Source organism: Hetaerina americana, unplaced genomic scaffold (genome assembly GCF_022747635.1).
Source record: "Hetaerina americana unplaced genomic scaffold, ioHetAmer1.1.p SCAF_4, whole genome shotgun sequence".
Lineage (NCBI taxonomy): Eukaryota > Metazoa > Arthropoda > Insecta > Odonata > Calopterygidae > Hetaerina > Hetaerina americana.
The window spans coordinates 56,071,528-56,085,639 of record NW_027286985.1 but is presented as its reverse complement, the minus strand read 5'-3'; the positions used below and the strand labels follow the sequence as shown (position 1 = coordinate 56,085,639).

General features: G+C 35.6%; 1 protein-coding gene across 1 annotated transcript in view; it reads right to left on the bottom strand.

The window, feature by feature from the left end:
* The window catches only part of Camta (Calmodulin-binding transcription activator), a 1,815,113-nt gene that overhangs the window by 1,485,855 nt on the left and 315,146 nt on the right, over positions 1-14,112 (bottom strand). The window contains exon 5 of the mRNA XM_071590285.1: positions 7,587-7,644. The gene's annotated coding sequence lies outside the window, so the exon portion shown is untranslated. The remainder of the gene's footprint in view (positions 1-7,586; positions 7,645-14,112) is intronic.

Below are 14,112 nucleotides of genomic sequence, written 5' to 3'. Positions count from 1 at the left end.
AACGGACATAAAATGGCGCCACAATAAAGTCTTTTCTCTGTGAATTGAGCTCTCGGACTTTCTAAAAATAAATAAAACGAAACTTAGCGGTTCCTTGGGGAAGGGTAGAAGTTATCCACCCCTCATTCACCCCATCCCCGTAAACTCCCCTGCTTTCCCCCTACCCACCTCCCTCTTTCTCTTTTGGCCTCAAGACGTTCCATCCCCCACCACTTCCTGCACAACTCTCTTAATCTTAACAAAGCTACAACCCCAAACCATCATCCAGTTTTGTCAAGGAACACCCGACCCCTTTCCTCGACGCACAGGCGGGCGCATGCTCACAGAGAAACACAAATCCTTTGCCTTTGACGGTTGAGCGCAAGGAAAATGAAATTGCGGAAATAAAGGGAAGAAAAATCTCCGAGCTCTTTCTCTTTGGAGTGTAGGAGTTAATCTTTCCTTGCATGCTTCTCCTTGCTGCTGCTAGCACGATAGCGTGGATACGCCTATCAGTCGTCATTAGGTTCATTTCAAGGCGTGTTCTTTTTATTACTAAAACAGCTCGTATAAAAGTGTACGCAGCATTTCCTCCAAGCCAACATGAATGAGTTTCCGCGGGTTACATGGGATTACGGATAAAATTATAAATCATTCAGAAAATACTCCTGTTTTTCTTAAGCAAAGACATTTGCATGCAGTTTTCTTCCGGATAAAGTCGTGCGCCTTTGAGAAACGAACGTCGTACAGAGTGCCTAAGAAATAGACGAGACAAAGATGGAAGAAATACAAGTCAGAGAATGAAATGCATACTTTGCCAACAAGGAAATTAAAATGACTGAATTTTGTTTTAACATGGTGTCGATATACTTTTGAAGTTTAGGTAAAAGATTAAAATTTTGATTTTACAGAACATTTGCAACATTAGGCAAAATTTTAGGGAGGTTAAGTCACAAAGTAAGCGTACAAATCAACTTTAAAGCTTTCACACTATGCTAAATTGAGTAACAAATGAAATGCCATCATGATATGGGCGAACGTAAGACTTTTTTCTAATTTTGGTAGGACATAATCGTATTCATTCGAAGCTGAACCTCATTGCGATTGAAATGTTCACAAAAATACTTTGCGGGGAATTTCTTCCGCAGTAATTTCACTTTTTTAATGTTATAGCCAAAATGAATTCTTTGTTGTAGCCGTTATAATCAAAAGTGCATTATATGGCGCAATGTATATTAAAATAAATAATTGCTGTTTGATAACTTAGATTTCAATTATATACACACACACACACACACACACACACACACACACATATATATATATATATATATATATATATATATATATATATATATATATATATACACACACATATAAATATATATATATTTATTTATAACTAGGTTTTCATTTTCCTAGCAATTAGCACAAAGGTAATTCAAAAATAGTGAACTGCCATAGAATGAATTGTATTTATCATATAACCATTCGAGAAAAAGGTTTAAAGAAGGATAAATACTATTAATTCAACCCAAAATTGCTGCGTGTTTCATTAGTGTCGGGGCAGCTGAAATATATTCTTCCAATTCAAAACATAAATTTAAATTGCAAGCATAAATTTAACCTTTTCTATTTATTAATCAATTAAGGGTGATAATAACTTTGACGCGTAGTATACTCTCTAAACTTTATTGAGAATACGGTGAGCAATAATTATAAATGTGAACACTGATTGTAAAATGAACGACTGTAAAAAATATTGACCTATGATTCGCTGTTAGTATCCAAATTACTGTAATTTCATTAAAGAGTTCTTAATCATTCAATTCATTTCATTTTTTCAACGTCGAGACATGTTAAACAAAAGCTTTTACGAGAACAATTAGGGCAGAGATCACTGTTTTTCTGCTTAGGGAAATATATCTTTGTTCACAACTCATGCACGTAGAAATTACATTAGCATTAAAGCTACAATTTGACTTCATAAAAATTTCACCCGGAGATTTCAATCAAAACGTTCTTTTTAAAAGTTTCATTAGTTATGGTAAAAACAGTGTTTCGAGTGATTCTCCAAGCAAAGCAATCGTTTAATAGTTCAGCGTTACATATTTCTTGGTAACGCTAGGTCAGCGAGCCCTTGGAGAAAGAATTTTACATGTTAGACCATGCTAAAGCTATGCCTACCATAACGTTAACTGTTGGGTAGGAAAATGTTTATGAACTCGAAAAAATGATGTGTCGTTTCATTCATTTTAGGCAAGATGAATACGGGTAAAATTTTGACGCATAACCCCTACGACTTCTACGATTGTATCAACGCATTAAGAATGGTGTTCTTCTAACATAAACATAAATTTAAGGTGGTAGGTATCCGATTAAAAAGGTGAAAAGCATTCTGTCTATGTCCCTAAGGTTGAGAAAAATAAAATCTAGACCCAGCTTTTGATGTTCTGCGCTCATTTATACGGATGTTTCTGCACGTAATGGATTTTAGTGTCGATCAGCTGTGCAACGTGACCTCGGTCGTTAGAGTACCCTAAAATAGGTATTTGTCGCGAACGTGGTCCAAAAACAAAATAAAAATTTTCTGATTCTTCGTGACTCCTGTTAATTGGACTAATTAGATAAAACTACAAGAAAACTATATCACATATAATGGCAGTTGGGTGGAAGACCGATCTTAAATCTCGGTTGCTGCCAGATGTTTTCTTTTACCATGCCCTACCAAGCATTTTATACATAAGTAGGCCGATTTATACGGTACCATGTGCGCATATAAATTCTATCTTCAACGGTAATTATGTCACACTATTCCTATTTCCATACATACAAGCTCAACTAAGAAATCGCAATGAAAAGAAAATAAGGAGTAAATGTAAAACGTCAACGCAGAGCATATAAGTGAGGGCCGGGTGAAAAAGACTATATCAAAACTAAAATAAAAATGAGAACTATCTATCTCGTATATTAAGCTAAAACGCTTCAGCAATTAGTAGAATTAAGAACTTTATCAAAATTTAGGCATAAAATAATTTAATACGCTGAATGAAAGACATTTTCCATTTATGCTCTGAAATTTAATCTTCGAGTGAAGCCCCCAAATATTACTTTTCGATAACGATATAGCGCTGAGCATTCTCCGTTTTATCAACCTCCCAGAGTTTAAATTTTCAGAGAAAGAAATATTAGCCCCCACATCTTGAAATTTATATTTCACACACCATGGTGCTTAACTCAGTATAGAGCTATTGTCAATTAAAAAAACCTTCGATTATATTAATGTGTATTGTTTTAATATTAACGTAATTAAAATAGATCCGAATGCTAATTCAATTAAAATAGCGTGACGGGCAGATAAAAATACACCTTTGAAAACCAGCACTTTTAGCATTTAGTGTTTTTCATTTGTCTGTGAATGAATACAGAGAGAGTCATCACTGCGTGAAATGGTCTTCCAGTCTTAGCCTTTTCATCACGATAATTTTAAACAGTAAGCCGATCACAAGTTTAAAATCAGCAGCTAGAACTCCCTTCTAATGGTATCGAATAAAAGCTCCAATCGGGAAAATCGTGGCATTTCCACAAAAATTATATCCTTTTCTGATGAATATTGATGAGCTTTCTATTTCACCCGCACTATATTAATTATCTCACGTAAAACTAATATTGATGAAATTTAAACTCTACGCGCAATATATTACACACCTCGCGCTTATTCGAAAAGAATAGATATTTGGCTTGTAATTAAATGAAAGATATCCGTTTTGCAACGAATTTTACTCTGTAAATAGAGCTTTTGTCACGACTGAAGAAAAGGAAACTCTCAATTGTAACCCCGCCACCACGAATATATATATATATATATATATATATATATATATATATATATATATATATATATATATATATATATATATATATATATATATATATACATATATATACATATACATATATATAAAAATATATATTTATTTATTATATTATATATTTATTTTATACCTATATCATGTATACATATATTTTCAGGGTAATTTTAGGTATTCTCTTTGATTTTAATGAAATATGAGCCCCCATATCTAGAGTAAGCTTGACCTAATTTTGGCAAGCATTTAAGAGTATTCCTTGAGACAAGATTAGGTGTATCATTATGAGAGACGTATTTAGTTCATACGAGAATATAATATGAAATTGGCTTTGCTGTGAAAATATTGAGATATCGTGTCTGGTAGTTTTAAAATGACATACTGAACTGACCTCTTTGTATACTGATCGACTGTATTCCTAGCCAACCTAGCCAGTATGTTTGGTCAGGGTTTTGGCATACCTCGTAGTGACCAAGATGGATAATCCCTTGCCCTACAGAGGATAATGATTCAAGATAACAATCTCAAATACAGAGCTTTTATACCTCGAGCTGAACGAATAACATTAGAATGCTTGTTTTAATTTTTAATAAGGATGGAAAAGTTTTGAATGGGCATTCTTCAAATTCCTTTTCAGCCGATGAGTATGTTTATTATATGCTGATTGAACAGTCTCCATCATGGCTGGTTACCATTAAATCAAGTTTAAAGGGAAACGATGTCAAATAAATGACACTTGTTTTAACTTTCCAAAACCAAGCAATGGTAGGAGGCGAACAGTTGACTTAGCCCACCCAAAATAGATAATGAATATAACATTTATGAATTTCAGTGGCATAACCATTTCAGGATCCGGATTGAAAGCTACCCGACAGATTATTACACGAGCGGTGTTGAAGCTGTAATTGACCACAAGCCTGTCATCAGGTTTCGGAGGAGAGCTCAGAGTAGAGTTAAGACGATCGTGAAAGAGAATTAATGAGTCACAGCCCTTCATGATGGGAATAACAATCTCTTCTTTCCAAACTTGTGAAATAATAATTAAAGAAGCAGTCAGAAAGGTTCAAAATATATTACTACTATGGCTACGAAATGATTTTTATGTACCTAGTGCTTTAATCGATCAGCCAAAGCGTCAGACCAGAAAAAAATCTGTAAATTTACGCAAGGCCTTGGTGGTAAATTGGGTGAAGCACAATTTTCTATAATTAAACCTGCACTTTTGAAGTTGCGTCGATGAATTCGCGGACTGAATCGAACGGGAAGAAGTGGAGAGAGAGAGAGAGAAGCAGAGAGTAAGTCGTGATGCCATATACCCATCGATGGAATGACTCCCCGCTTAGGTCCACGAAGAGCGCACTGGTTTATAAAGACGAGGGCCTGTGGGCACACCTCATTAGAGAGCATGGATGGGAGACTGGCAGGAGGGAGAATGAAAAGAAATAAATAAAGGAAAGGGAATGAAAACGGGACCAAACTCTCCCTTCTTCCTTCCCCCCGTTCTCGAGCTCCTCCGTCCCCAGCCTCACCACCGCTCCCCTCACCCACCACTCTGGGACCTCCCCTTTGCCCATCCTACTTCAACACCCCACCCCATCCCGCACCTTCCGAGATTCCCCACCTCAAACTCATTAATCAACCCCGCAGTCACGTTTCACGGGACACTATCCCTTGAAAACGACCGAACGAGGCAAAATTGAAAAGGAAAAGTGGGCATGTGAGCGCATAAGAACTTGTGTGTGCAGCATATGGTGAATTTATTACGAGAGGATTAAACATAGGAAATTCAAAACACCGGAGGAGGATCACTAGGTTATGTTCATGAATCCTATAACTGACAGAGGTAAAACATGTCCTCGTTAGCCAAGCGAAATCAGGGATCGTGCCTAATTAGGGATGAACCTTTGAGAGCAGAACGTTTAAGCGTACGACGTAAGACGGAGTGTACTGAGGGTAATCATTTTATTTTGGAATTTTCAACTTGCCTAACGCTTGAATAAATCAGAGAAATAACATTATTCACGCGACACGAAAGTTGTTATTTGTGTACTCTGAACGAAAAATCAACCCTCAGGCCATTACATAATTTCCAATTCAAGTAATTATGACTGAATTTATATTTTAAAACTTTTTGTTTTATAGTTACATAGACTCTTCTAAAGTCACACTTACGCCATGATGAAGGAGACAGATATTTGAAGTGTAAAATATTTATTCACTGTATGGAATTAGAATTAATCTTCTCCGCTGCTTAAAAATACACAAAATTATTTAATGAAAAATGAAGTTTGATTATTACATGCTAATTTCCCTAATTCACAAGTGGAGACCAAATTTTATATTACCCATTCCCAACGCACTAATTTCGGAAATATTGAAGTTTAACAGTTTCACTGATACACCTGTTCTCAACCAGCATCTTTTTTCGAAATCAAAAGTTAAGTACACAAATGGAAACAATTTGTGGAATAAAACAAAGACTCAATAGCATTCTTAAATATTATGCAAAAAAGGGAAATGTTTTTTCACTCCGCGGTGAAAGTAAAACCTAATGAAAAAATACAGACCTTAAACGACCAAGTACCAAAACTTAAATAGCAGTACTGTCCCCGATTTTGTTTCTGCTTCTCTCATTTACAAGGAAAATAAGGTCTCGAAATGCGGCCATATTTTTTAGGACCCATTCAGCCCTACGCTACGTATTATAATACTGTAAACAGGCCAATGCCAATATCTATTTATCTCAATTTAAGGAATTCAGGTCTAAAACCCTCAAAAAAGTTTTTTCTACCCTTGTGATACCATACCAGGATTAAATAATTTAATGTCCCCCAAATTTTGACAAATACTAATACCCTTGAAGAGACAATCTAGAAAGCCAATGACCCCAGGTAAATTTCTTCGTAAATTTATTCATGCATAATGTATAACATCTTACAGAGATGGAGTGAGTATGTGCCTGCAAATATTTCTGATGGTTTTGTAACGCACGGACTTTTTTTCAATTCTTGACGTACCGACGCAGCTGATTGGCTTATGTCGGTCGTTTCTTTCTTTCCTAGATCGCTGGAATTCACCGCTTATAAATCCGCCAAATTTGCGATCACTTCAAAAAAGAGAGAGAATCATACACTGACTTTATATCATGAGGTGATAGTAATTGCTGATATTTTTAAATAATTTTTTCAATATTTATTTACTAAAAAATGTAAAGCACGTATATAATAGAAGCAGAATAATTTTATTTAAACTGCTTTTTTTAATAGGCTATTTATTAAACATGACCTATCTACGCATTCTTATAATTAATTAAACGAATACGATTATATTCACCTGCGAATTCTCAAGGACCGCTATGCTTGCACATGCCACGTTTTATTAGTCCTAAGTAAACATACTAAAAGTAAAAAGAAAATAATTTTTCATTATTTCAGTTTATAGTTTAATTTTTGCAAAGTGTTTTTCACGTTATTCCAGGCAAAATTTTCTATTAAATTAGTTTCTGTCTTGATTCACAGCTATACATTTCACCACAAAAATTTATTTTAGATTCTTTCAGTGTATCAGCGCCAAATCCATGAATTTTTTCCTGCTCATGTACCATCTGGGCATTTAAGTTTATTTATAAAACTGATTTCATGAATGTGAACTCAAAGAAGAAATTAAAGAAACAATTCACCGCGGTACAACGCCTTTAAAAATTTTTCAATCTGTTATGACCAGTAATAAGGTACTCACTCATTCCATTTGAGTATGTGCTCCCAATTCCATTAATATGATCCTGTGGTGAACCTACCTGAAATAGCAAAGAAAAACAAATTAATTGATTTAAGTAATTGTATCCGATGTGACCTTAAATCAACAATATGCTATGCTGTTTTAGTAAAAAATATCGTGGTATAATCCTGCGTAAATATGGTATTAATTAAAAACCTGTTGGCAATATTTTAGCTTTTTTAAGCAATAGTTCATCATAAATGTGACCATTTTACTGTGTCTTTAAATTTCCAATTATATTCAAATTAGCTGATATTTAGAAATAGAAACATCATTTTGCGCCCTACTAGAACATTTTGGCACTGTTTTACTGAAAGATTCTATTTCATCTGTAATAAGGTGAAAAAGAAAATTGAACGTTGTAAACTGGTAATCTCTTGTTTAACTCTAAGCTTACATGTACTCGTAATCTCTTACGCATACACTCTCGTACTTTTATTACCATAGTTTCGGTTGGTTTATATAACAATTACTAAACAGTGTCATGATAATTATCAGCAATATAAATCGAAATCATCCTAGATTTTCCTAGTTTTCATATATTTGTCGTCGCAGGTAACCGCAAGAAACTTGTGTAATTGCAACGCAATGCAAGGTTGGAATCCTATCTTAACAAGTAAAAATAAACACTTTTTAAAAACCCTTTATCATATAAGGGCTACAGAAATAGTAATTTCAACTACGTAAGCTGGATATTTACATTTTTAAAAGAAGCATTTCATATATTAATACCAAATCTTACAACAAGCATATAGAAATCATTAAATATCAAGCTTTCCTTTACAACCTTTACATTTCTACTAACTTAGTTTTCATATTCTTTCATTTGTAGGCAGTTTTTCCATGCAATCATATGAGGAAGAAGACATTTAAAACTTTGATGTGAAGCATGGTTTTGTTCGACACGGATATATGGTCATTGAAGCAAGGCAATAAACTTATATGGTGGGATTTGGAAATAAGGGTGTGAAGAAAGATGGAATAGGAGACATGGATAGAAAGTAAAATAAGCGAGGAATCACCACACAAGGTGGGGGGATTCTAAGGAGAAATCCAAAGGAAACAAGAAAGCTGGATGCAGTGTATTGTCATTGATAATGGGATGGTGAATACCATGATAAAAGGGAGAACGACAAGCAAGAGATAAAGAGATAAAAATAGGATAAAAACGTTGGGCGGACTGAAGGGAGGAAGGAATAACGTGGAAATGAAGATGGGTTTATTGTAGTGTCAAATATCAGAACGTGTTTTGTTAGAAGAGTCAACGAAATGTATCGCTCCACCGTTTATAATATGTGTCCACCTACCTTAAATGGTAGAATAATAATGATGATATGTTACAATGCATTATCTATATAATTTATACCATTTAGCTACTAGAACGTTTTTGCCAATCACACATTTTTCTGAAGGTTGCACCTACTCAGGATAAACTTCAGCTCATGAGCATACTCAACCATACTTGTATCCTACAAATACGAGCAATTCGTATCCATCCATATTATACTTCAGCTGACCATCACCTCAATTGGAAAAAAGAGAGTACGAGAATTGAAATAGGAATATTCTAACCATTCACATTAGTGCAACACACGGAACTCCAGCCACTGATCCTAAGGAAGTAAATATTATAATCGCTGCTGCCATTTTAAAAGAAGATGGTTGAATAATATGACGAATATCATTAAAATTGGTAAATATTTTATTGGGTGCCACCCACACGTTGGTAATAAACATTTTTCAGAGGAGAGGTGTTCATGTGCGGTGAGTTCTACGATGTTCCCCGATAACCTTAATGTTAAGAAACGCCATGGAAAGCATTTTTCGTCTCGTCGGAACCAAGAGTAGGAAGTGAACATATTTCTCATTGTAACTGCAGTCACTGTCACAACACTGGAGCAAAATCAATAACACTTATACCCTATTTAAATTACACATTTAAAAATATAATATCAACGTTAAATTTTTGCACACTAAACTATACGAATTTTTGCACACTAAATGACTCTCACTCTTTATTGAACAGCTCTCGTAGAATATGATTTGGACTATCCGTCGCACATATTTTATTGTACCCTTGAATCTCCGAAGCATGATGCATTTTATGTATTCAACGACCGTGTGTACATCGTAGATATGGGTGAAAAACGTCACAAAAGGTAAAGTCGTTGACAGAACTCAATCAACGCTCTCCTCGCTCCAAAATAACAAACACTTCAAATTCACTTTCGATGACGAAGCGGAAGGAGGAATGAGAAGAAAATAGGAGAGTGGAGGGACGGATAAGAAATGATGAGAGAAAAGTATGCGAAGGGGATCAGGGTATGTTTTTTGTGGTGCAAGCTCAGAAAAAAAGGACCCCGTTCCTCGGAGCCGATTTGTTTCTCGGCGTGGGAAAACAAGGAAGGGAGATAAAGTGGTCGGGTTATAAATGGTTTCGGTTTAAAACGAGGAGATGAGACCCGTGGCTGTGGTGTGTGCTCAAAGACAAATAAATCATCTCCAAGGAAAGCCTGGAGGAAGTTAAGTGGTCGACACTTCGGTTTGTACGGCTTACATAATGTGGCAACGGGCAACATCGGTATAAGCAAAACGAAACGCCTGCTTATGGCGCTTTTCAAAGAAACATTTTTGCGCTCAAATATTAATTGTTGGAAGCCAACGGTATATAAACTCAGCTGTATTAACTGTCTCTTCTTTTTTATAAATACAGATCGAGTAATAATAATTATGATCCAATAATTGCTCTGGAATACGCTAACGTGACGATAACATTATTTTTTTAATTCCCATACGCGAGAAGGCGATCAATGTGAACATTTATCATAAAAATTACAATTGGTTCCGGATCAACGGACAAACTTACGAAAGATCATCAATCTGGAACTATCGCAGGGAAAAATCATCATCGAATCATTAAAACAGTTGGAATATCTCCTTCGAGTCCATAAACGGAACTAAAGATACTTCCTGGATAAGAAAGCTTGATTTTCTTTAGGTAAACAGAAATGAAAACTTTCAGCATTCAGGCCCTTATGTCCACCAACTTTGAATATCTAAATCCTTAAGATACCAAACGTTCAGAACTCATACAAGAAGTTACCAGCAGAGAGAATGTTAATGATAAAGATCAGCAAATGGTACAACAGTCCAGGGATAAAGAAACGGAATTCAAATATCATCCGGAGATTTTTCACACATAACTTAACTGCATGTATCACATAAAATCACATTTTTCTTATCTGGGCCAGTTTTCAAACTCTACAACCGTAAAAATAGACTCCACGTAATTTAATGTATCTTTATTTCCTTTATACCTTGAAATATTAGGCCTAGTCGGGCTCTATTCTGTGCTCGATTGAATCTAAATGGGCCAGGTTCAATTCTGAACATTCAATTAAATAATTTATTTGAGTGAACAAAGATTGATACTTAACTAAGAGCAGTTATTCTTAAAAATTTCAAAAAACTGTCATTTAAGTGTCGCAATATCAGCGAGTGAAATGACTACTTATAATGGACATCTACTATATTTCCTCGAGTCCAAGAAGTTTTTTAAAAAGCGACTCCGACGCATTAAATTTTAAATGGGTATATTACTGCGATATACGTAAATACATTACTCCAGAAGGCCCAAATAAATACATTAAAATTGTCTTCCTACTTCAGCAATTATACGTCGCTTATTTTTTCATCGTTTCGCATTAAAAATACGTGTATATTTTCTACCACAACTCAGCTTGATAGCATTCTGACCTAGAAGGGTTTTTTCCATTAAATCTAATAAAAGCGGATTCACATCCGGTATTTAATCGTCTCTCGCTCAAGACCGAAAGGTTACGTTTTCCCCACTCGAGATAGGGAGGGAAAAGAAGAGAAAAATAAAGTAATGAAGAGGTTGAGAGATAAACATCGAAATGGAGGCTAAGAAATGAGCATTGCACGTAAAGCAATCAAAATATCCATATGCATCAAAAGAGAGAAGGTAATTCGTTGAATTTGAAAAGTACTTTAAAAAACAATTTCAGGTTGCGCTAAGCAGAGCAGTCAAAATATTATGTTTTTTAGATAAATGCGTCGAAATATAAATTGAATGACACTAATATCACTAATCAAAATATTATGGGTGAGCAGAAGAAGGAAAAAACAAAAATACGTTGAAAAACATTTTCCAGAAAAAATAATGTGGTAGCAGAAAGTGGGAAAATGAGCTTAAAAAGAAACTGTTCGACCATTAAATAAATGTGAAACACCGCTGTCAAAGGAACGCTTTCTGTGCCAAAAGGACTTTTGTGAACTTATTATGCAGCTCAAAATGGCCAGCCGTCGGGAACGCTTCTGCCTAAAATTAAGTCAAAAACAGATGATTTTTCCGGAACACCCACTATATTCCTTCCACTATAGTACCCGTTCGTGCCGCATGAAGTGCTGACGACGCGAGTAGCCGCTGGACGAGGTCAGATAGCTTCAGTGGCTTGTCTGCCTTCTCTGAGCCAAGTTGCGTGACGCTAGCATTGCCTGTGTTGTTTCTGTGATTGTTTACAATGTTTAAAAAAATTGAGAACGCCGCCAGTTGTGAAGTGAGGGCAGTGATTAAATTCCTCAATGCAAGAAACGTTCGCCCATGTGATATTCATCGCCAATTAAAGGAGGTGTATGGAGACAATGTAATGGACGAGTCGTCTGTTCGGCGGTGGTGTCGCAACTTCAACATGGGGAGGGGGAACACACACGACGATGAGCGTTCGGGGAGACCGTCTGTCATTACAGACCAACTGGTGAGCTCAGTTGACGAATTCGTGAGGAACGATCGGCGCGTCACAATTGATGACATCTGTGAGCATTTTCCCAATGTTTCTCGAACAATTGTTCATGAAATTGTTAAACACCATCTGCATTATGCAAAAATTTGTGCAAGATGGGTCCCTCGCGTATCTCAATGAGCTGGCGGCGAAGGACTATGCAGCAGGAATACAGAAACTTGTCACACGTTATGACAAATGCCTTAATTTGCTTGGAGATTATGTTGAGAAGTAGTTTAAAGTATCCTCTTTCAAATAAAATTTTTTATGTTTGTTAATATTTACTTTTGTGTCTTTATTTCACGAACGGGTACTACTTTCCGGATGACCCTCGTAAATGCTCCGGCGGCAAAATATCAAATCATCTATAATCGTACCATATACCGCATTTATTTTCCTTTTTCAGAAATGTGCAGCGGCTAATGTTTCATCTTATCCATTCCGTGACCGTATAGAGATACATACACGTACGTGTAAGTACTGCCTTCCAAGGCAGTGTGCACGTGGAAAGTCAAGCTTGGATCAAAGTGTAATTTTGCAGGTTCATTATCGAGAATCTCATTCGATTTTTTCTATAATGACGACAAAAAGTAATTTCTCGATTCGATTTATTTTTCATGCATTGAAGGCGATTTCTGTCTTTAAAATTCTCCATAAAAAAAACAAAAAATAAATTGCACGTGCCTTCCCATTAAAGAGAGTCGAAAAATGAATGTTGGGCATTACATAGACCACGGAGAGAGAGAAAATATTGGTTTCATGAAAGGCGTTCCTAGCAATAAAGAAAAAAAAAGTTAAACTTCGGTGCTTTTGAGCTAGTGCTCATTTAAGAAGTGTATGTTTCACCTAATGCATGCAACAAATTTTCCTGGTGTAATCCATTAAAAAGATATAGTTTTGTAGTATAAAATTTGATAACTCTTTCAGAGTTACCACGTGTTTTCATAAAATCATCAATTGCTTTCTCAAAACAATTAAATATTCTCATCATATAAAATTTAATTAATTCATCTAAACAGGCACAAACCAAAAATAAAATGCTCGATGAATGATAAATTCTCTAAACACTTACTTCAATAATAACTGGAAATAATACATCGCGAATATTCATCGTAGGGCTTATTAATTCATGAAATTCAAACTGAACTTTAGATTTCATCTATATTCATTTCAGGCATGGATTGGGTTATTTAGGCGAAAGATGTTTTAAAACTAGATTGAAAATATTTATGACGTCCAGAACCCTCTTCTAGTCAGCTACTCGAAGTGCAACTTTAACTTTTTGAATGGACATAGAGCATGAAACTAGAGATTCAGTGGCCAAAACCAAAATATTTAGGAATTCCTTTCCGGGAACCGAGAACATTACGTAATTGCACCATTCCCTAACCCAATCCTCTAAGTTATACCTTACCATTTCTGCTTGAATTGTAAACCACTAGCTAGCCGGAGGAATGAAAATTTGAGTGGATGAACACGAAAAGAATTTCCGCGAGTGTAATTCAAAAGGTGGCGCGGGAGGAGGGGAAACGAGGAAACGGTGGAAGGAAGTTGCTTTCAGTAAAATGAAATCGACAGTGTTAGACTGGAATGGAACATGATAAGTAAAGAGTTGAGGGACGTGGAGGAAAACAAGAGACTGGAAAATGGAGGGAAGCGTGTCCAAACGGGGTCGAAATTGAGAA